The 24,699-nt window shown below is 45.5% G+C and overlaps 1 protein-coding gene across 2 annotated transcripts in view; it reads right to left on the reverse strand.

Moving 5' to 3' along the window:
• Nucleotides 1-24,699, reverse strand: part of RARG (retinoic acid receptor gamma) — a 321,589-nt gene that overhangs the window by 254,453 nt on the left and 42,437 nt on the right. The gene's annotated exons all lie outside the window — the stretch shown is intronic.

A 24,699-nucleotide genomic window follows, 5' to 3' on the forward strand; every position in this document is an offset into this window, starting at 1 on the left:
CAGAAACACACATATACACAAGCAAGCACATAAACCCAAACACATCTTGTATCTGCTGCACCCAGTGCTTAATTTGTAAAATAATTAGTGCCAGTGCCAGAAGTTTTTCCCAGGAGCCCACAGCTGTGCTGAGAATGTCAGGATTGCTGAATACTAGGGCTAGTCGTCTTCCTTCCACCTGATGTCTCCTTCTCCCACCACCATATACTGGGACCCTTTCACTCTCGCATTTTTGTTCATTCCTGCTTTCTCCCTTTGTTACTGTATGTTTCTCTTTTGTTCTGAAATGAATGTCTGATGGGGAAAAGTTAAGTGTTGGTCCCCAAAAATGAGTGTTGGTGGGCCCACCTGGGCTCATGTTAATCACTGACTTTACCTTGATGTTTGGGGGAGACACCTGAAACGTTAGACATTCAAAGTTATTAGCAACTTGCGAGAAATAGTCAAAAGAAAAAATATTTAACGATTGTGGTAGATTGACTTTTTTTTAAAGCAGCTCCCTCACAATGCTGGCAGTAGATTCTTCCTTTAGTTCCTTCAAAACTCAACATATATTTATACAGTCACCTTGTGAACAACACTGGAATGTACAGCAAATCAAAAACGCGATGAGGTCAAAGATGCATGCACATTCTTTGCTGTGCACCCAGTGTGCCATTCTTCTCGGTGCCCAAGAACCACTGAACAGAAGGATTTCGTCTCAGCTGGGTACAAGTTTGGTTGAAGGAAGTGTATGAATGAGGGTGTTGTGACGGAGACCACGAGTGATTCACTTGTGTTCATCTGCCTTCATTCTCAACAAGTCAGAAGTTCACAAAGTATATATAACAAGTATAGGAGCACACAGGAGGCTACAGGAGGCTTAGTCACTTTCCATTTATAATTACTTACACTTTAATCCTCTTCACTCGGGCACCGTTGAGACTCCACAATGTTGGCGTTGGCGCTTTTAGACAAGGCATGGTTGAAGTACACGGAGATGATCTAGGAAATGGGACCATGGACACAAAAGAGGACTGTGCATTCTAATATTGAATTTGGTCCTGGCACCATCTACAAGGAGCCAGTGTTTCCACATTTTGTTAGTGGAGGTGGCTTAAAACTAAAAGTACGGTGCCCTATATGAGGTAAGTTCCTTAGCCAAACATTCACATTCCTTATCACAGCTCTTCGTGTTAGAAACGTCATGACATGCTATACTCATTCTTCTTGCCTGCTCACAAGTGCTTCTTAAAAATGCACAACGTGCAATGTAAATTATCAATAAAACGTGGAACACGTTGGTTCTGTATTTACACTAGAGATGAGTATTGTCTGACAGTGGACTTCAATAACATCTCAAAGATGACTAGATACTGGATACTCTCACATGACCACCAAAGAACTTCACGAGACATAGTTATAGCTAAAACAATTTACTATGGCGACAAACTATTTGGATGTAGATGCCTTAGTGTGTTAGCCGGTGGGCACCATAGGTTAAATGGGAAATTGCAGTAGCTGCTGTAACATTGTAGCAGCCTTAGGTCTGTTTTTGGAGGTGCTGTCGCTCCAGATTTGTTGATGGCCAAGCTTTAGAAGACACAGAGGTCTTTAGTCCCCTACATACTAACTAAGATGAGGGATAGCCTCATACAGATGTGCGATGTTTCCTCTTCTGCAGGGGCCTGTATGACAGGGCTTAGTGACTTATTTTGCCTTTGTCCTTCATGCCTTTCAGTCGCATTGACCTGTCGGATAACATCACTATTTAATGGTCAATCCATGTGCCACTCTCTCAGCTGAGACTCAACGTTATACCTTGCTAAACTCATGAGATGTTATTATTACTGGTATTGTCTCTGATATGTTCTACTGCAGGAACTGACACAACAGGGGTATGTGATTTGTTTTTGCCCTACATGCCATACAGATGCAACAGCCTGTCGGGTAACATCACTACCTGACAGTTGGCCCATATGCCACTGTCCAAGCTGCCTTCAGCATTATTAGCTGCTGGACCTTTACAATTGTATTTTTGCAAACATTCCTCAGACATGACACTTGCATTATAATATACTGAATCTCCATCCCCTGGACCCGACATCTTTTTTTTAACATAGGATGACTGACTAGTGGACTTGGAAAGTTAGCATCCCATCTCTGAGCTGGAGGTCAAAAGAATAAAATACCATCACCAAACTGAGCAAGTGCATGCAATTTGAGAGGAATAGTAATGCCACTTACTAAAAGTTTTCTTCTGGTAGGTCAGCCAAGATCCAAAAGAATTGAAGGAAAGTTGTTTCTCAGAAAGCCTTTATGCCTATGATCAATCCCAGAAAGAATCTACATGGTTGGTGTTTTGATCCTTCCGACATTTTGTGTACTCCCTGATAAGTAGGTTGTAGTGTTAAAACCAAAATCACGCTCTTTAATCCTATTCCACATCTGTTAAAAAGCATTTGTTGACACGCTGACCAAGCTGGACAATTGTGATATGTGCAGCTAATCAGACACCTAGTGAGGGGGAATATCCCAAAATCTGTCTTCACTTTTGCTTCTATTCCAATAAGACATGATTTTTGACTGATCATAATAGCAAAGACCCGAATAGACAAAAATTCAAGATAACCAAAACAAAAGTTTTTCAGTTTTCATGTGTGTGTCAAGTGTGATTGTAGGTCTTGTCTAAGACAGCACATGCACGGTGTGTTGCAAGATCTTTTGTAACCTTACAGGGGCTTGGAGGCCACCCCTTGCTTACCACTGGTTCACTACATTGTCACTCTGATTTGCTTGCTTCTCTTTGTCAGCTTCTGTAGGCTTATTTCCTCTTTGTGTGTTGGTCCCACCCCTATTTCTAATCTGTATTCCCTGAGCATAACTACATACCTAACCAATTTTGATGACATGTTTGATTCCAAAGTACTAAGGAGATACTCAAAAAAACAAGAGCACAGTCTGACATTGATATACACAACTCCCTCATCAGCATAATGCAAATATTGTGCAATACAATCTGCAACAAAAAAAAAAAAGGATGATGGTTGGAGTGCTGAACAATGCAAACACTCACCCCCAGTCACAGATCTGGGTTTAATCCATCATTCTTTTGCTCACCATGCCACCCCAGTTTGGGCCCAGCCATATGCAAATCAGTCTTGACCCTTTTCGTCATGGGTACAGTCCAGCCCGAACTGCCAAGCCAGGTCCTCCCTTGACTGGAAACAAGCATCCTGGGACCGGTTTCAGGGTATCACCCTTCATCAGCCAGGCTAGCTTGAATCCAGTGGCACAGTGAACAAGGGACCCACGTCTGGGCATACCCTTCCCACTTAGGGCAACTTTAGCAACACAAAAGGATGATGGACGGTCCTTAACGTCAGCTACTTAATTGGACACTGGATCCCCCTTAGAACACTGTTGTATGTTGCACATGAGCTGTTTAAAATCATAACACCACTGAGAAAGGATGGATCAGTGGAAAAGTTGAACTCCTTCAATCAGACACGCTCAAAGCAGTGCTGAAACAGCTGTTTATTCAGAAGTGAATGAGAACAGCCAAGATAGCTATGTGGACACAGGGGGCTAACAAATGATTTCCCCAGAGTCAAATCCAAGATAGGAGGTAAGACACGGTCCAGGACTTGTACATGGTCCAGGATTATATTAACATGGAGGCAGTCAAGATGCTGGACCTAAAGGTGAGTGAGCTTTCCCAGACTTTGTTTGCAAATGCCATCAACCTATTTCCAAATCAAGGGTTTTGTAAGGACTGCTGTAGAGTCAATTAGTGATAAGAAGATTGAATTACACCCCAATGCAACCCGATATGCTTATATTTTATTTAAACATTGGATACTGACAGATTACTCTTAGACCAGGTGCCAAGTCAAAGGTAGCATTCTTCACCATGGGTAACTGACTTCTCCTATCTTTTAGGAGTACGCCTGTGTTGCATGTTTATACAGTACTGCAGCATTCATTACCAACTTGAAGGACAGCTTGGTACACCTCCAGAGGGTGCTGCAGTCCCTCCATAGAACTCAGATCACATTCAGAGCATTTAAATGCAAGACAGCACAGAGGCCAATGACGACGAGTCTTTGGCACAAGCCTATTGGTGTTAAGGTTCAACTCTTCCACGCTGCAGTTCTGGTAGCTCTGGACTGGGGTCTCCAGTATTCAATCAGAGGGATCCCCGGGTTCACTAATTAATATCATACATCTCAAACTATGGGACCATAGGACTACAAGGATACCTTTGATAGGTCTGACATAATGGACATAGCTTTTAGAAGGTGATACAAACTGTGGATTGTTGGGAGGCTTTTTATAGGTTGAAGAATGCCCTGTACAAAGCACCAGTGTTTATTGTTTCTGACATTAGTTAGCTGTTCCTCACACAGACTAATCTGTCGGACTCTGAAATTGGCACATAATCACCTAATTCAGTGAGAAAGCCAGAGAACCTTGTGTGGCTTTTCATTAGCTTACATTTGCTTGCACAAGAGCAGGACCAGGCAGCAATGGAGAATCAGTTTGGACATGAAAGAGGTTCTGTCCCTAACTCCTATTACGATTGCACACCCTTTATGATACAGGTAGAACACAGACCTCCAAAACTACCAATAGCAGTGAAAAGAGGTGATCCCAGCTCCTGAGATGTTTCATCTGTTTGCACGGCCCACACATCACCATGGAACATAGGCTGAAAGTGTGGAATCTGGAAAAGCAGTAGGAATATTCATTGATTTTCATCAATTGATACTAACTATCCTAGTAGCAGTAGTTTGTTGCCTTTTCACCATGATAGTTCCCTAGTTTACAGTGTTTTCCCTTGGTGGACTTTGAATTTTGGTGACCACTGTGTCCCCATTTTATTCTCATGGAGTAATCTCCCTGATGGTCTGTGTGACTGCCTATTTGGTGGCAATTGTTTTTTATTTAAGGACAGCTGTTTTCTGATTTCCTTTGCATGAAGTCTGTGGACCTCCCTTGGTAAAATTCAATCAGGTCACCAATATTATGATATTTTTTCTTTCACAGCGAATGTAACATATTTGGCTTTAACGTACACCCTTATATTTCAGCCCAAAGACTGGCTGCATGGGAATGCCTGGCTTAGGAGACTGGACATCCATTCAGCATCAGTCCACAATGGTTCCTCTTGTGCCTACCTCAAGAGAAAAGCATGTAAAGCTGTCCTTGCACTGATAGGCTGGGTGCCCAGAATTTGAACATTTCCTCCCTGAATGGAGATGGATCCCAGTCCTGCTCCTCCAAGAATTTAATAATTATTGACCACTTATCCAATACATGGAAGGACTACACTGAACATGGACTTGTGGAACTTAGGATTGATGCTTTGTATCAAGATGGAAGAATTCTACATTGTGGGACAGACCAGGCCGCCTTCCTGCTGAAACGCTGCCAGACAGACCCGAACCACCCTCTCCAGCAGGACTCAGAACTAGTCCAGGACCACGTGTATGACCTCCTCCAACGATCAAGGGTGCTGCCCAGGAAAGAAGCACAACTAGGAGGGGAGAGTGGATAAAGGAATCAAGGAGAACGATGAAGACAAAAAACAAAGTGCAGGCGAGTAGTCATGCAACAGTAATGTGGAATGGGTATTAAAGATAGGTATGGACAAAGGTTTTGGAAATACCAAGATCTTCAGCCTATTCAGGAAGCTTCTGTTCCCTTGGCGAACCAAAGTTTCCTGATTTTGCTCAAGGTGAAACTAAAACCCTTATAACACATCTATTCACTAGATCTTCTGAAGCAGCATGTCCTGTGGGCAGGCCATCCTGCACCAGAAAAACCTGAAGGAATCTGCTGTAAGCCTTCCTTGTAGGGGTAAAAAGTGCAGGAAGTTGGGAGTTAATGGTTTATGGACTGTGCAAACGTCCGTCTCTGAGCACTTGTGGGTGATTGTGAGGGACAGCAGCAGCAGGGAAGTAGTGCATGGGAAAAAGACCTCACACACACAAACCAGCAGGATGAGAGGGCTTCTGCCCAGTGAGGAAGACTTAGTGCTGCTGTGTGCAACTTTTTGTAGAAGGGTTAATGGTTTGCCACAGCAATAAAGCGCAGCTGAAACTGTCCCTCTTTTTTTGTGAACTCTTGTAAGCTTTGTACATTGCGAACCTTGTAAGGTTTAAAAAAAAATAATGTAAAGTTGAGAATGTGCATCTTTTGCAAGCGATTTGTTGATGATCCAACAACAGTGCCAACTTAAGAGATTCAGTTAAAGACTTCCTTGATTCCTATATGTGTTCAAAGTTCTTTGTCTCTAGTTTTCCAAAGTCTATCTTAGAAGTTATGTCACCTATCGGTGAAAAAAAATTCAATGATCGTGAGTTATACGAATGTGATATATTGAGCCTTGAAGTGCCCTTGCTAGTATTACCAAATTCAAAGTAGGTTACAGAACCTCCCTGACACAGATGAATTTTAACCATGGACAATCAGCTGCAAGCTTTGTACCTGTGCCGTGGCCCTTTACCCCTAGCCATGATTGGGATGGCTCAGTGGCCCCATAGACTCAATTAACAACCATATGCTGAGGGTGGTTTCATGACTCCAAGACATTGTGAAGCATTGACAGTAACCAGCACCAAAGAACCAATTTGTCTCCCAAACTTTGCATTATTTCCATTTATGAACTCTTCCTGGCCTTTTGGCCCAAAACTCCGTAGCACAATCGAAACCTGCTGAACTATCTTGAATTTCCAAACACACAGAATCTGTAGTGTCAATCAATCAATCAATAAAATTTATAGAGTGCGCTACTCACCCGTGAGGGTCTCAAGGCGCGGGGGGGAACAGGATCACTGTTTGAACAGCCATGTCTTGACTTTTTTTCTGAAAAGCAGGAGGTCTTGGGTCTTGCGGAGGTTGGTGGGGAGGGAGTTTCAGGCCTTGGAGGCGAGGTAGGAGAAGGATCTGCCTCCTGTAGTGGTGCGTTGGATGCAGGGGACTGTGGCGAGTGCGAGGTTGGTGGATCGGAGATGGCAGGTGGGAGTGTGGAAGTTTACTCTCTCATTGAGGCATATATTTCTTTGGATCATAGCAATCTTGGAACAACAGATCAATTAATTCTACTATTTGGATTTGGACAGTGATACTGTAATTGGGGATTATGTTGGAAATAATCCTATTAATTTTCAGAAATATATGACAAAACATTGCCTATGTATACTGACTCATGAGTACTATTATTGTTCATGTTATAATGAGTGCCTCTTGTACTTTATATTTGCAATAGTGCTTTTAGCATCTATCAAGACCTTTTGGGTGTGGTCTTTCAAGAGTGCACCATTTCGAGATTCGACATTCTTCGTTGATATTCACCTCGCTACCGAGAGCGCCTAGTTTTCTCCCAGTACAATACACCCACACGTAGTTAGAGCCCAGGTGATAAGTAGGCTGGGGGGGTATGAGGGGGGTCTGTGTTGGACGGGTGGGGGCTGTGTGTGGTGGGTGTGTGTGGTATGAAACTGTTGTGTATGTCCAGGATTTTGTGGTGCAACTGGTTTGAGAGGGAGTCGCAGAGGGGTTGTGTGTGTGTGGGGTCTATGTTACTGGCTTTGGGTTTGGAGAGCACTTTGATGATGGTAAAGAGTTCTTTGCTGTTTTGGGAGTTGTTGTCTATGCGTTCCTTGTAGTGTGCTCTTTTGGTGATGCATATGACTTGGTGGTGATTGCGAATGGAGGTTTTGAGGGTGGAGAAGTTGGTGGTTGAGGGTTCTTGTCGCCAGGCTTTCTCCGCTTAGCCGCATTTGCGCTTGGAGTCTTGGAGTTCGGTGGTGAACCATGGGGCGTTCTTGATGTTGCGGTGGTGATGTTTTTTCTGAGGGGGCGAGTGAGTCTGCGCAGGTAGTGGTCCATTTTGTGAGGTTGTGGACCGCAGTGTTGGGGTTGTTGGAGTGGGGGGGTTCTGTGCCAGTTGGGAGTTCAGGCGTTCTGTGGGGATCTTCTCCCACATGCGGTAGGGGGTGGTGTGTTGGTGTGTGGGGGGTTTGGCGAAGGAGAAGTGGACGCAGTGGTGGTCGGTCCAGTGGAGGTTGGTGGTGTAGGTTATGTGTTGGCTCGAAGTGAAAATTGCGTCAAGTGTGTGTCCTGCTGAGTGGGTGGGTGCTGTGACCAGTTGTTTGAGTCAGGTGTGCTTGCCATTGGTTCCCAGTCTGCTTTGTATTAAACACATCAGAAATCTGGAAAGATCCAATGGCTTCAAGTGTTCATGAAGTCCAAGGTTAATCTTTCTCCATCTAAAATGTAGGCTTTATTACCCATAACTGCTACGATGTTATGATATATCATGTAAAACATTTTAGGGTCGTGTCTCTGCAACCGTGTGTCCTTTGTTTTTCACACTTCTACATTTAGCTTTTGTGTTTCATTTGGAAATGGTCTCATATTTGTTAATATATTTATAATTCATTTATTTTCAACACAAGACCTCAGACTGGCCATTTACGTTATTAATTGTGTACTTGAGACAACACGATTTTCCCTTGATTGCTCGATAAGAAGAGTCTGTCTTCCTCTGTGTATTCCTTCCTCTCAGTGCTTCCATTGACCATCTCCTTTGTTTCCGTGTTAACCTGAGTACCCCTGTCATCTAAAAGCCCCCTCTATGAGTGTCTCCTTCCAATTAATAGCCCTCACTCAGGATATCCTCTTCCTCATAGTGTATACTGTCCTAAGTGCACCTCTTCCTCTAAGTACCCACTTTCGGGTGTCCTCTCTGTGTTTAAAATGCCTTGTACCTATAAGGTATGTCAACTGCATCGGTACTCTGACACCCTTCCCCTTCCAACCTACCTAGGGTTTGAACTTGGGGAATGTATATCCCTTCTGAAACAGTCAATGTGGTTCTTCTGCCTTGATGCGTCTGTGGTGCAGCTGATATGACTTCTGGGTGTTGGCAGCTGTAAGTATTCCACCACCACAGGCTGAATTCCAGACCTGATAATCTTCTGGTCCCTTCTATTTTTTATGTGGCCTACTTGAGTATTCACCTCAACCTTTCACCTCAACCTTTTACATTCTTGTCAGAAATGGTCTTTGAGTACTATGTGACTTCGCATAAGGTAGGTATAAGAGGGCCCCCCAAAAGGAGGGCATACGTGAGCCACACATTGGGGAGGTCTAGGAGAGACCTGCAGCAGGCCAGCGTGTGTGCATTATGCAGGGGTGGAGAAGCAGGCAGCACAGAGTCCACAGCAAACCACAGGTAAGAGAGCCATGCGGTGGATCCGTCTAGGAGAGATATGAGGCATGCAGGTCCAGGAAGGTCAGGCAGAACTTAGTTATACTGTCCCACAACAGGCCCTAGGACAGTTCGCACAAAGTAGGCCTTTTTAGACCAACATAGAGGCGTACAGTTTGCTATCATGGCAAAGTCATGTAGCAGGCAAATTTAGGAAAATTATGTGTCAAGCAGGCATAGGAAACTATGTTGTGGCCTAAGAAAGCAATGCAGGATAGGCTTATGAATACCATTGATAAAATAGACCGAGGAGGGCCATGGCCTGGCCCTAAATTCAATCCGTGGAGCACTTGTGAAACGGGAGGCGGCTGCATGCACAGCTCCCACAGCTCTACCCCTCCCTGCTCTTTTTTTGAACTGGATCCAAACTCAACCAATTATTTCTTTTTTCCTGCCTCAACATATGATTTAAATCAGAGTCATTTTGGGATCTGGGATAAATGGAGCTTATGTTCTGCGCTGCCAGCACTAGCCCAGGCTTGGCTCGCAGAACCAGTCGGCTGGCGCTGCACTACCCATGGGGCAGCATGTGAGTTGGAGACTGCACTTGGAACCCAATTCCATGGCATAATGCACTGCAGGCATAACATTCTCACTTGTTTCAGCTCCCCCCACCTTCCCAACAGAGGCCAACCATGATCTTACAAGGCCTAACCATACTGACCCAGATTCCCAGCAGTGCACAAGCATGCTGCTGCAACAACCAGCATTGCTCCTACAGCCCCCTCCGAGAGCCAACCATACTCCTGCTGCCTCCCAGCAGCACCACACCACATTCCTTCGGCCCCATACCCAGCTACCGCAGCAGCTCCGCACACACTTGTCATACTGGTGCATTTTTGTCACATACACACTGCGCACACTGTGGCAGCCGCAGAACAGATGCCGCTCATTCGTCTGCTGCCCCTAGACATGCTGCTATACCCTTAGTTCACCCCTCGCACACTGAGCATCAAAAGCACATACGCTTGTGGTGTTTCATCGCACAGCACACACAACGCCACAAGAGACGTGAGCGTGCTGTGCAGCACATGCACTGATCCCATCCGCGCAGCACCGAGCACTACCTCTCTACAGCCCACTGAGGCCTAAGGGTTCTTGTTAGGCCTCCCCAAACCGGTTTCGTTTTAATCACTGCCCAAAAGTGAAAAGTGTTTGCGAATCTGCAATCTTCAAATTGGCGAAAAAACATAATTGAAGCCCTACATCCGCTTACTACATTTCTTATAAAATAAAGAATGATTGACATGACTTAATAGTTTCCTCTTCACAAGTTTAAACAACTAAGATGCCTGTACATTTTAACTATTCAATGCCCATCCTATATAATTTTTCAAATGTTATTGTTGCAAACACTACTGAAGTGATTTATATCAAATCAAGGAATTATGTTTTCGAGTGAAATTCTACTTTCATGCCAAGTTTGGTGTAAATGGGTTCAGAGATTTTTTCTGAAGCAGTGAGCAAAATTTCCTGTAGGAACTTGAATGGGAAAAGCATGTTTTGATCCCCCTTTAACTTTTTTTTCCCAGTGGTGAACTACACAACAAATAGCATGCCAAACCATAACCAGCTTCACTAACAGGGTGCAAAATAGTGTGCAGAATTATTATACAGCACCAAAGTTATTTTAATTCAAAACACTTTACTGTACTGTAAGCACAGCTGTACCAAAACTACTGAATCTGTTTCTTACCTATACACATATATATTTTATTTTGCAGTTTTTGTTATAGAACAAACTAAACCTAAGGGCAATGGGAAACTTTAAATGAACACCAGAGAACATTGCACAAGGTCAGATTCAGGGAGAGATTATTTGCCTAGAATCACATGATGTTGAGCGGACCCCTGGACTCAAACCTGGTTCCCCAGGTCTTTCTCTTTCTCTCTCTCTCACACACACAGATATTGTAGTTAGGTTCAGATTTTACATGTACAAAACCATAGAAATTCAGCTGTTATATTTAGTTATTTCAAGTAACTGTAACTTGTGCCCTAAGGTAACTATAACTTGCGCCCTCTCCATGCATTGATTTCTCATCAATGATTTAACTGCAAATGTTACAGCAATATTATCAATGATGTCATAGAAGATGTCATAAGTGATGTATTATCTGGGATACTTAGCAGTGCATGGCGAGGGAGTGAGTTATAGTTACCTTAAGGCACGAGTTACAGTTACTTGAAATAACTCTAACTTTACAGATAAATTTCTATGGTTGTATGCGTGTAAAATCCGAACCTAACTCTAACATTCCCGTAACCTTTGGTTTTTAATTGAATTTCTAGGATTTTTTTAATGTTAAGTATGATGTCTACTGCAATGCACAGTGGTGGCGTTTGATGCAGGCTTGGCCTGGCACTGTACTGCCCCCACCCAAGCTTGCTGCTCCTGCCCCTCGTCCTTGCCATCCATTGTCCATGTCTATGCCCCTGCTCCCTCATTTCAGCCCTGTGTGGCCGTTGTTCTGCCACTGCACTTCCTGCCTTCCCTGAACAGTTAGCTGGCTGCCCCATCTACCTCCTCCCTACCCTCTGTTGTCCGCGTCCATGCACCAACCCCCTCCCTCCTGCCCTGCATGGTCTGATATGCTACCACTGCCCTCCATTTAGCTTGATGTGCCTGCCCACTGCTCCTGCCCGCTGTTGCCCAATTCTATGCTCCATCATTGCCCTACTGCTTAGCCTCTGTGCTTAGCTTCCTCCTACCATCCTTCCCCCTGCCTTCCAATGTCTGTGTGCATGCCCCTCTCCCACCTTTTTGCCCATCATGTTACATGGACCTGGCACTGCCCCTCCTATCTACTTTGAGTGTTCTGTTGAGCTTCCACTGCCCCTCCTACCTGCCTAGCATGGGCAGATGGCTGCCACCTGTCCCTGCCACCTCCACCCTGCCTGTCTGAGTTCCATGTTCCTATCCCCTCCCTCCTGACTTCTGTGGTCCATTTTGCTGCCACTCCCATCTGCCCTCCGTGCTCTGTTGTGCTGCAACTACTCCTCTTGCCTGCCCTGCGTGGTCTGTTGTGAAGCCCCTTCCCCTGCCCTCTCTTGTCTGTGTCCAGCCCCTACACCTCCCTTCTGTCCTCCAAGATCCTCTGTGCACGCCCCATCCTGCTCCCTCTTGCCCACCATAGCCATTGTGCTGCCACTAACCCTTCCGCTTTCTATACATGATCTTCTGTGCTGCCACAGCCCCTCCCACCTGGCCTGTATGGTCAACTTGCTGCCCTTGACCCCCTCCCACCTTGCCTCCGTTGGCTGTGTGTATACCATTATAGTCTCATTGTTGTCCTCCCTGGTGTGTTGTGCTTCCATTGCCCTTTCCACTTGCCCTCCATGGTCAGCTTGCTGTTCCTGCCCTCTTGCCCCCTGACCTCTGTTTTCCATTTACAGGCCCCTATCCCCTCTCTGCTGCCTTGTCTGGTCTGTGGTCATTCCTCTGCCCCCTCCCTCCTGCCTTTCATGATCAGTTATGATGCAACTGTCCCTCCGATCTGTCCAGTATGGTCAGCTTGCTGTCCATCCCTCTTTCCCCTCTGCTCTCTGTTGTCCATGTGCATGGCCCTGTCCCCTCTCTATTACTATCCATGGTCCATTGTGCTGAACTACAGTCCCCATTGCCCTTTGTGGTATATTGTGTTGCAATAACTCCTGATGCCTGCCCTGTAAGGTGTTTGGTACCCCTACCCATCTCCCTCCTGCCTTCTGCTATCCAAGTCATTGTCCCTACCCCATTCCTCCTGCCCGCCATGAGCCCATGTACCATGTGTGATAACATTTTGAACTTTGTAAGAGGGAGATTTCATTTTAAAAAACCTGGAGAGTTGATTTTCTCAGTTGAGGTATATTGAAAAAGAGGAGATTTTAGGCATGGGACAGATAAAATAAAGCCCTTTTAGGCTTAAAAACACCGGTAGTCTCCTGCCTGAATCAGGTCTGTTGGCATCCATGGTTGTACTGCCACTGTCTCTTCCTTCCGCCCTCAATGGTCTGTTATGTTGCCATAGCCTCTCTTGTCTGTCCTGCATGTTTTTTTGTTAGCCTTTCCCCCCTTTCCCTGAACTCCATGGTTCGTTGTGCCACCACTGCCCCTACCGCCTCCTCAGCATGGTCAATGTGTTGCCTTTGCCTCCCCAGAGTATTCTTTCTTAGAAATGGCTGAGCACATTTACACCAAACCAGCATATACACAATGTCTGGGCAGTGTTCTACTTTCATGCCAAGTTTAGCGTAAATACGTTCAGCAGCTTTTGGTGTAGATGTGAGCACAAATTCACAAGGGAGTCAATATCATTCATTTTTTTTTAACCTACCTCATTCCTTTTTCCCGTACACATAACTGTACAATATTTGTCACGCTGGACCATAGGTGACTATGTTAAACAAGTACCAAATCCGTTCCCTGCATATAGGCAAGTCAAATTATGTATTTTAAAAAAAAAGTGAAGCTGAACCATAATTGCACAGTGATGAATGACACTTTGTAGTGTATATGCAGAAGCACAGAGTGTAACATCCTATTAACCATAAGCAGAACACGAGGGGTTAAATAGGAGGAGTCCTATAAAACCACAGTAACTAAGACTTGTTATTATACTGCAACAGTTTTTTCTGCAGAGTAAAAAAAAGATTAAAATGTATTAAACAAAATAACACCAAAATGAGAAAAAACATATTTTGCAAACCGGAATCATGCATTTTTTAATTTTCAACAAAAAATAATATTGTAAGTTTAGTAAGTTGAAATAAACTTTTGCAGTGGCTGTACCAAACACAGTGTCAATAAAGTGGCGACCAAGTGACAATGTACAACTATTATCATGATAATAAAGTTACAGTATAGCCATGACAGAGAAAAAACCATGTCAACAACATATCAGAACAATACTTTGGTGAGCGATACAGTGGTGGCAGGGAAATCATACTTGTGCATGGAGGGATGCCGCCAGATCTTGGTTTAGGTGTCTGAGGTGCACAATTGTGCGTCCTATCCAGGCTAAATTGGTACCGCTGAGCGAGTTCTAAAGGAAGGGTGCTTGTGCTCTAAGTAATAAATCTGAAGGTCCAGGACACTAGGCAGCAAGAGCGCAGAGACTACGCCAAAATGTCCCACCTCACATGTGTTTGTCTGCCTCCCCAGAATAGACAGCTGAGTGTTTGTTGTAATTGCTTGATGAAGATGGCCTGTATCCTAACCAGGATGTTGGCAAATAGGTACAAAACGTTTGCAACTTCTGCCATATTGATAATTGAGATTCAGCGCATTAAGGAAGGTTCAAATTTCGGACCGTGTTATAAGTGATTCGAGCACTACACCAAAGTTTTGGTTAAGCAGTTCTGTGGAGTCATGCGTCACTTACACAACGAGGTATGAATTTTTCAAGTTTTAAGTAGAAATAGCCCTATGAAACACTAGTTAATGGTCACATTAGAACAGGACCATGGCCATATTTGATGCTGAGTGTGGATTGGAGGTCGGATATACTACCCAGGTTCACCCTGGTGAAACAATTTAGCTTCTGACTTTAGTCCTTTAAGTCCAAATCCACCACAGGAGTACTCGTCAAAAGTGCCCCGCCGCCCCTGGGCCTCACTGGGAGGCACTTAGAGACTCACACAGTGGCAGGCAGGGGCCAAAAGGAGGTTCCAGTCATGGTCCAGTTGCCACTGATCCAGTGGACAGTGGCTGGAAAAAGACCTCTTTTAGCTTGTTGTGTGCCTGTAGCTTTATCAGAAGAACATTCTAATGAACTTTGGTGTTCACTACTTTGGGGGTCATTCTCGGCGGGAGTACCGCCGACAGGCCGGCAGTGCCCCGCAGGGCATTCTGACCGCGGCGGTTCGGCCGTGGTCAGATGCGGAAAACCGGCGGTCTCCCGCCGGTTTTCCGCTGCCCATGTGAATCCACCATGGCGGCGGAGCGCGCTCCGCCGCCATGGGGATTCTGACACCCCATACCGCCATCCTGTTCCTGGCGGGTCTCCCGCCAGGAACAGGATGGCGGTATGGGGTGCCGCGGGGCCCCTGGGGGCCCCTGCAGTGCCCATGCCAATGGCATGGGCACTGCAGGGGCCCCCGTAAGAGGGCCCCACTTTGTATTTCAGTGTCTGCATTGCAGACACTGAAATACGCGACGGGTGCCACTGCACCCGTCGCACCTTCCCACTCCGCCGGCTCAATTCTGAGCCGGTGTCCTCGTGGGAAGGATGATTTGCCCTGGGCTGGCGGGCGGCCTTTTGGCGGTCGCCCGCCAGCCCAGGGCAAATCCCAAAATACCCTCAGCGGTCTTTCGACCGCGGAGCGGTATTTTGGAGGGGGAAGTCTGGCGGGCGGCCTCCGCCGCCCGCCAGACTTAGAATGACCCCCTTTGTCCTGTGTACAGGAGTGAGAGCAGGTTCAGTCTTCTAGGCTTTTCACAGGTCTCAGACAGCAGGTTCAGTTCTCTTCTTTTCTTCCACAGGTTCAGGAGTGTTCTAAAGTGTGTACCTGGAGGTGCAACATTCAAGCTTGGCAGTAGCCCTAACCAATTTGGTAAAGGTTCTGGGGCCAGCCTACCCGCTTGGGGAATTTTCAAGATGGCTGAAGATGGCTGAAGTCTTCAGCCACACTAAACTTGGACTCTGAGGTTTGCAGGAGTGTGAGGGGGTGTACTAGTGTCCTCCCAGATCTAACACTAAAACCCAGTTTTAGGCTGTCCCTGTACCCCCAACCAACTCAGAGACAGATGTCCAGTAAGAAAAAGCTGAGCTTTCAGCAACCAGACAGTAGATAGGTGTTAGCTATATCTACTTGTGACAGGCTAGACCTTTTTGAAGTCAATAAAGTCTTTAGGCCCAGATAGGTGTTAGCTATATCTACTTGCCACAGGAAAAGCCCCTTTAAAGGTAATCAAGTCCTTAGGCCCAGCCCACAGGTCATCTTGTCAAGGGCACAACTCCTCCCTGGACCCAAGACTTTTTGTCCCTGTCCTGGGAGCAAGTTCATGCCTCATTCACACCAATGTAAGGCTAATTACTGGCTGGTGGAAGGGAGAGAGCAAAATGCAGGTTTTGCTTCCAGGGACTTCAGGTAGGGCAAAGGTGACTTTTTAAAAGGCACCTTTCCAAAATATTTATTACAAGTCAGACATAACCAGTTAATTCGGCTTGTAATAAATATTTCAAAAAGTCCACAAATTACATGTATAGTTAGTTCCTAGACAGAGAAAACATGTATTAAACTTAGTATTGTATCCCAGTGCTTCCCTAAGGAACAGCTAACCCTGTTACAGTGAAAATTGCCTTTAGGTTCTCGTCTATGTAGGGTTATGTTTAACATTAATCTTTGCATGGACTACTTTTAAATACCATGAATCCTGCCTTAATGGGTAGTAAGACATTCTTAGGGATGAGATAAATATTTAAAAGGAGGGTTTCAGAATTGTCAAAAGGGAGTATTTTGACAGATCGAATTTGTAGTTTAAACCCGCATAGCCAGGCTACCGCTGGCAGGCTTGCAGTCATGTTTACATTGTCACTGTGTGGATGGCACAATAACTGCTGCGGTCCTCTTGTGACATTTAAGTTACGGATCCTGGTTGATTGCATGCCATGGCCTGCAGCCTGGCCCTGCAGCCAGTAGCGGCTGGTGACTCGGCAAAGTGGCGGGGCGGGTGGAGGAGCAAAAATAAATAAAAATAAAATAATATTAAAAAATGTATCTTACCTAGTGGCAGCCGTTGCCGCCACACTCCAGACTCCCAGCCTGCCCTGCACCAATCATGACTCTGCTCAAATAGGCTTTATGATTGGATGGAGCGCCCTGGTCGGGCACTCCAATGCAGACTGCGAGCCAGGGCCACCTCTTTCTAATTCGCAAAACATTGCTGGGTTAGAGAGAGCCCTTGTGCGCATATGTGTTTGGCCAGCCCAGGACAGCTGGCCAAACATACATGCGCACTAAGGGGAGTCCTCTGTGCACTCCCCTCAGTGCTCGTCACCCCCATGACCCCACCCCTTTAAAAATAAAACGATAATAAATAGCATTTATTATCGTTTTATTTCTAAAGGTTTCCAGCTTCTCATGCTGCTGGCGGGGGGGGGTGACCCTCCTCTGCCCTAACAGAGGAGCCACCCCTGCTTGCAGCACTGGCTTGTACATTCCACAAGAGCCTTCACTCAACCATAGCCTCAACTGTTTTTTTTTAGTAAACTTTTCATGAAAATTGCGATTTTACCATGGAAAATTTGTTTTTATTTTCTGTTTTTACACCAATTCTTTACATTTATGAATGCCACTCAGCACTTCCCTGCATTTGAACACCTCTTATAGTGCCTACCCTTTTCTGTGTTCTTCCTATTGTGGTTTTGACCAAAATTGCAATTTTTGAAGATGACAGAAAAACATTTTCAATCAAATGTGATTATCAGAAATCATGGTTTTAAATAGCAAAGATGTACAAAATTCTTAACCGTGTAAGCCTAGCTGACACATTTTCCAAACACTAATAGCTTGAAAACTACTGAATGGATCAGCACGCTTTCTGAGTAAAGTTCTACTTTTGTGGCAAGTTTGGTGTAAATTTATTCAGTGGATTGTGCTGTATCTGTAAGCAACATTAACCGTGGGAGCTATAATGACAAACACAACTATTTTGACCCTGCATACATTTTCCCCGAAAACTAGACTAGATAGCTTCAGTAGATCGATAAATAGACATTTCTCTATAGCCATAGATTAATTTGAGCCGGTGGTTGCAGGTGTGGCCCACCTTCACTCATTTTTGGAGACCGCCACTTATTGTTCCTCCACAAACTTTGATGCAGAGCAAGAGAGAGAGAAAAACACAAAAGAGGGAAAGAGGGGGGAAGCGAAAGACAGATACTTAGTGACTAAGTGAGAAAAAAGGGATGAAAAAGAATGTGAAAGAGTTAAATAAAGGAGCAGGAAGTGAGAGTGGTGGTGGAGGAGGCATGAAGTGGAATTAAGACTATGCAAAGTTGGTTTTCTTCACTCCAAACTTTGATAGTACTGGCAGTGGACTTCGGAGCAGTACTTTGGGCACTGTTACTTATTATTTTACAAGTTAAGGTTTATTATAGCTATATAGATATCTCAATGTGTATCACCTATAACATACTTGAAGCTGAAAACATCACTCCATTCTACATCTATCTGTCATCAACAGAAAATCAGTACTATTTCGATACACTCTATACATTCTTGTGAGAGACACATCTTATGGGGAAATTGACACTCAGCTTTCCAAGTACCATTGATGTCAATGGTGCTATGTATTACTGGTGAGTTCAACTGCAGCAGCATTAATTTATGCTTATACTGATGACATACAAAGTAACATCAGTGATGAGATCACTGTTTACGTTACATATCACATTACCACTTCACTGATGACATCTGAAGATACAAACAACTGTTCTTTTCCATTGCTTTCTAATAATAGCAATAGAGACTTATTTCCACACCTTGATTCAAGGGGCGCAGCAAAACAACCGTGTTTTGTGGGTTCTGGATACATAAAGAACTGAGATAGGACAAAGGCAACAGTCTGCACCTAGAACTGTTTGGCACACTAGAAGGTGTTGCCCTGTGGAGAGGTAACTGGGCTCAAGTAATGCCCTTATGATCAGAGCCCAGGAACCAGGGAGAATTAGCAAAGGGAATGGCAGAGACATGATGATAATTTGGTAATAATTTAGGAAAAAGGCAAAACTTGCATCCAGTGCTCATTGAGCTTAGATGAAGTGATGAGGACATCTGTGATGCCATCTTAGACATTATTTGTAATTGTAATTGCATTTATATAGTGCTTACTACCCCTGACGAGGTGTCAAAGTGCTTTGTGTGTATTCCTGAGCAATGCATTGATTGCCCAGGTCACAACTGCTGGTGAATTTCAATGTAGAGTTCATGAGCAGTGCATTGAGGAGGAGTGATGGTTGCAAGGGTAAGCATATCTTGTGATATTCCTCTGGGTTTTATATGTTGTTGTTAATAATCTTGCTAAACAACTGTAACTTCTTTTAACATTATTATCCTTTTTTGTTTAGCTCTACAAATCTACTTATTCCATTTTTAAGCTCTGCAAAAGACTGATGATACTTTACCTAAGGCTGGACTGGCCGCACCAGGCATCAGGTGTCTCCCCGGGAGGCTGGAATGGTGGGGTCCGTTTTGTGTACTGGTGGCCGGTTTTGTTTCTGGTGGCCATTATGCAGCAGCAGTATCGACCCTCCAGTCTTCCAGCCTCCAAGTGAAATTGTGTTTTGAAATTTGTTATGGGTTTAAAAGCATCTGCTGCAGAGCTCCTTGGATATCCAGCAGTTTTTCAGGCCGCAGTACAAGTGTCAAGATATCTGTGGTGATTAATCTTGCTGCAGAGATCGAGTTTGGTCTCGTGACAGTTTTGACTCATCTGAAGTAGCACAGAGGGTTAATAAGCCTGCTGTAAAGTGTGTGTAGCATGCAGATCACAGAACTGTATTTTATCTGCATAGCTAAGTGGGTTACTGCTTTTGTCACTAAATTTCTTTTGTTAATTGAAGTAACAAATATAATCTAGCATAATGACACAAAGAGCTATGAACTGCCACCAAAAAGCTTCATGCAAAGTGCAGCGTACAGGTTAGAAACATGTTTTTCCTAGTCTTTCATTATCCTAAGGTTGCTAAAGAGGGTTTGTTTGGGCACAAACACATTATTTTTAGTAAAGCCAACCACTGTGGTATGTTTTAGGTTCTAAGTGTGTGCTTCTCCAGATCAGTATGGGTGACACCTGACTCCACCTTATAGCTCCCATTTACCTTATGTAACATTTTCTCTACATTTATTTACACATGTATGATTTGCTGTCTTTACATGTCTGTGTGATGTAAACTGCTCCAACACTCTACGTTGGTATGAGAGGTGGTATAAAACAAAAACATTTAAGAGAGGGGTATGGAGAGATGAGGGGCACTGTTGGAAGGTATTAGTGGGGAATCATTGAAGCACCCCAACAAAGACTCTTATGCGGCCAGCCATCAGCGCTGAAGACAGCCTTGCCCCTCTAATCAAAACCCCCCCTGCTCGCAAATTATCACAAGTTTATCTTGTCTTACAGATCAGACTTCAGAGGCTCTGGTGGTAATAAAGTGTCAGCATGAGGGACTAAATAGTCTTTTCAGGCTTTCAGTGTTAATCGCCCAATGATTCGGTAATTGTATGTGATTAGAGAATGGCAAGATTAAAAAAGTTGTCTTCCTTGTTAATACACGTGTACAGAAATTGCTATTCGACATGCATACTGTGCCTCCTTTTGACTACACTTTGACGTTTTTATATGCACACTTTCTAATTGAACCTATAACCCACACACAGGACAAAATGCCTAATTGTTTACGTGGATGCACTGAGAGGTCATCATTTACTATGCTGTAAAGCTAATACAGTTGTATCTCTAATAAAAAGTGTTGTAGAATGCACCATTTTTGCCTTCTGCCCCCCCCCCCCCCATCCCAAATCCCTCTTAAAGTGGTCAGGCTCACTCGCTGCACTCACTGGTTTCCCATTTCAGCCTGTTTTTACCCAGTTTCATGGGATGCTTTTTACCCTTCAGGGAAGGACAGAGGTAAGCCTTGCTGGGATTCTATTTTGTGAAATGCAGTTCCATGCGCATTTTAGGGCCAAGCATTCAACTTTCTGAGCCATTCTGTTTAGTAAAAATGTCATAGTGACATTTCGGGTTATTATAGCGGAAGGCTTAAAACGACCAGGAATTTGTCTTAAGGCATACGGCTTGTGTATGCCTGCCGTGTTCTGTAGGAGTGTCTTCAACTATGTTTAGTATCCAGTATCTGGAGCCCCACCGCCCACATTGCAAGGCTTATCACAGTTTTCAGCAAAAATTGAGCATATTGCAAGCCAAAGCCATGTCCTGTGTCCAACCCAACCCCGCTGGAAATTTATCAATTTTTTAAAATAAAGTCATGGTCCAAAAACGATTTTTTAGTAAACCTTATTGGTATTTTATAGCTATATAATGAAATAGACACATTACTGATGGTAATTATCATTGAGCAACAATGCTATCTAAGTGTCTAGTCGTAGGCTGAACCCTATAACACAAGTGATTTCTGAGACAGCAACCAATTCAGTCCACGTTTTGTCTAGGTTAACGGCAGCAACCGAGTCCACATCATGGGATGTTTCTGGGTCACCAAGACTGGCTGGTTATAAATAAATACACTGAAATTGATTAAGGTAAGCAATGATGAAGTGGGAAATCGAGAGGGAAGGGGGGGAGAGTGTGGGCAATGCTTAGAGTCACTGTGGTATTAATTCACAAGTTTGAATAGACAGTATCCGCAGCATCACTCAGTTTTGTAGGGAAAAAAAATACTGTAGCACTGGGTCCACGTGGGAACATCTCTAACAACCTTCTTTGCATGGTAGGTGGACAGTATTGCCTAACTGAATTGCACTTAGAGGGATCTTAGGGTGAGCCTTCCCGGTGAAGATGGCTCTTAAACGTTCTATGTGGGACTCCCAAGTTGCCACCAATCAGTATTTTCGTAGATCCCCAGCTTCATCTCATCACAGTACGGGGCTTTCTGCAACTCCCCAATTAAGGGGAGTTTGGAACCATGTGGTTAAGGAGAGAGGGGCACGCAGATTTCCAGTGAGAGGTAGTCGCTCTCGTGGCAAGGATTAAAGCCAGGTTAGCAAGCAATGAAGATGCGCAATCTTTTTTGGAGCGCTAATGGCGGGACCCGCGGAGAGCAACAGGTGCAGCCTAGTCTCTCCACGGGATTCTTCGTGACACAGAAGCGCATCACGTGGACAGGATGGGAGGGGGAGGTAGAGGAGGGTCCAGGGTTGGGGGACATAAAAGGGGAAAGTGGGGACCCTAAGTGAGGGAGAGGGGACCTGCTGAGGCCTGGTGTATTGAACCAGACCTGGGTCGGCATGTCGTGCCTGACTCGGCTACAGCGTGAGTGGTGTGACAGCGGCAGTAGCCGCTTGCCGATCGCCAAAAAGAACACCTCAGCATGAAAAGTTGGTGCGGGGTGAGGATGCGGGGCATCTACCCTGCTGCCCCTAAGAAAGGCCCTGGGGAGGCAGCAAAGCAAGGGGAGGGACCAGGAGGTTGAAATAGATGGCCTTGTGGTGGCTGGGACTGAGCAAGGTACAAATCTGGCACCTGCTTTAGAAAGCAGGCCTGTGGTGAGACAGGGGGAGGAACTGGGGTCCACAGGGGCTTATAATGAGGATCTGCACTTGGATCACACCACTGGGGCTGCCAGAGGAATGGGGCCCAGAGACAGACTGGTTCGGGCGGGGGGGCAAGGCGAAAAGTGACAAGCCTGAGGAGGGCACCATGCAAGGGTTTGGGGGAGCCTTCTTACCGGGGTGAGAATACATTGAATTGGCAAGGGGAGGGCACTGGGGATCAGGAAGAGCAAGCGCAGTGCTCAAGCACAGCACCAATAAGGGGAAAAATTGAGCAGTCAGAGTCCACCACTTGGTCTACGGTGGACATTGAGGCCAGAATTAAGGAGCATCGCTGATTGGTGGCAGAAACGAAGGACAGGAGGGAGATGCTGTGCAGAGAGAGGGTGCCTTGGACCATGAGGGACAACTTAAGAGGAGGAGCAGTGCAGGGGGCTCCTGGGAAGGGGGGGGGTCCTCGAGGGTCAGGTAAAAGAAAGGGGATGCTGGGTTTGGGTACCGCACGAAGGTGACAGAGAGGAGAAGGGGGTCAGTACTGCCTGTGGGGCCAGCAGTGCAAGTAACACACGTGGCAGGGGCGGCCAGGTGGGGAAAGGAGTGTCACCCCCAGTAGATGAGACTGCCAGACAGTTGGTGATGCCAATGGCCTGAAGAACAAGGGGGTCAGCAGCAGCTTTCCTTGTGGTGAGGGAACGGTCCTGAACTCGGAATGGCAGGTGCCATGGGGCGATGGGGAGGAGGCACAGCACGGCGAGTGATATGGAATATATGGAAGCAATAAGTTCAAAGGAGGTAGAGGTTGAAGTGGAGCTCAATTATGAGGATGACAGTGATTATTGGGAAGAGGGGGAGATACGTGAGGCTGAGGTGACCATGGTAAGGGGAGGTGGAAAGGAGCACAGCAGCAGCACAACCCCCTCTTCTATTGATGTTTTGCAGGCGCCCAAGGGGGATAAGGGAGCCATGGCAGACAAATGCAGGGAAGTGTGAGGACAGGGCCAGAGGATGGCGCAGGAGCCAGTGAAGGGGCTAAAAGGTAAGGGAGAGTGGTGGTCAGCATGGGAAACCCCACAGCGGGATACCACGGATGTTCAATTCAAATCTGTGGGAGTGGGGGAAGGAACAGTACATGATCAGGTCAAGACAACACAAAGTAGCAGGAAAGTGCAGGGGCAGAGTCAAGAGGCCAAAACTACTATGGTGGATGTGGTTACGGATGTGAGGCGGCTGCGAAAAAATGTTAGGAGGACTCAGAGGCTGAGGAGAAGGTAGGGGGAAAGACAAGAAAAAGATCCCCTACATGGGGTTGGAGATGCCGCTTGGGTTCCATGTGTCTGAAAAAACAAAGACTATAATATGGAAGCACGAACATGTGGATGTTTTTAAGCTTTTGCACAGGGACATACAGGCTAAAGGGGGGCCAAGAAGGAGGAGTAGGAGCTAGCGCATAGGCCCCAAGTCCCTAACACGATAGAAAATTGGACATCCTCTTTCCTTCTATACATGGGCATTTATTTGTGACAAATACCAGGATAGAGCTAGTGCTTTGTTCAAATACACAGACATAATCTGGAAGGCCCAAATGCCTTTTGAGGCTTACGCCGGGCTTAGCTATTATAAGGAGTTTTAGTCTCGGGTGAGCTTCAATCTAGACAAACCTTGGGGGGACATAGTTTCAGAATTGTGGAATGCAGATGTTGTCATCTCAGTTGGTGGCATCGACTCACACTGCAAGCGGGCTGCCTGTAATTTATAAGCCCTTTAAACCTCGTCCTGCCCAGATGAGGGTGGGTAGTGCACAGCGTCTCCCGGTACCCAACGCGGGAGCCTACTGGAACTTTAATAAAGGTTTCTGCTCGTGACAGAAGGCTTAGTGGTGAGGGGATACCAAGGGCCGAGAGTGAAGCATTGGGCCGACAATTTGCAGTCAGCCACAGCCTTACCAAGAGTGAGGACAGAAAAACTGTGCAAGGAAGTCAGTGGAGGATGGATTGTGAGCCCTTTCCACGAGTGGCCCATGGATGATTTGATGATCTTGCCTTTGGGGGTGGTGCCAAAGAAGAGGAAAGGGGAGTTTTGCCTCATACATCACTTTTCGTGGCCAGAGGGGGCTTCAGTGAACAATTTCATCACACCAGAGGACACACGAGTGGTCTATGCTTCAGTAGACAATGCCATCCGCCTTGTTTGTAAATGTAGTAGTTGATCGGAAATGGTGAAGTGTGACA

This window comes from Pleurodeles waltl, chromosome 4_2 (genome assembly GCF_031143425.1).
Source record: "Pleurodeles waltl isolate 20211129_DDA chromosome 4_2, aPleWal1.hap1.20221129, whole genome shotgun sequence".
NCBI classification, from domain to species: domain Eukaryota; kingdom Metazoa; phylum Chordata; class Amphibia; order Caudata; family Salamandridae; genus Pleurodeles; species Pleurodeles waltl.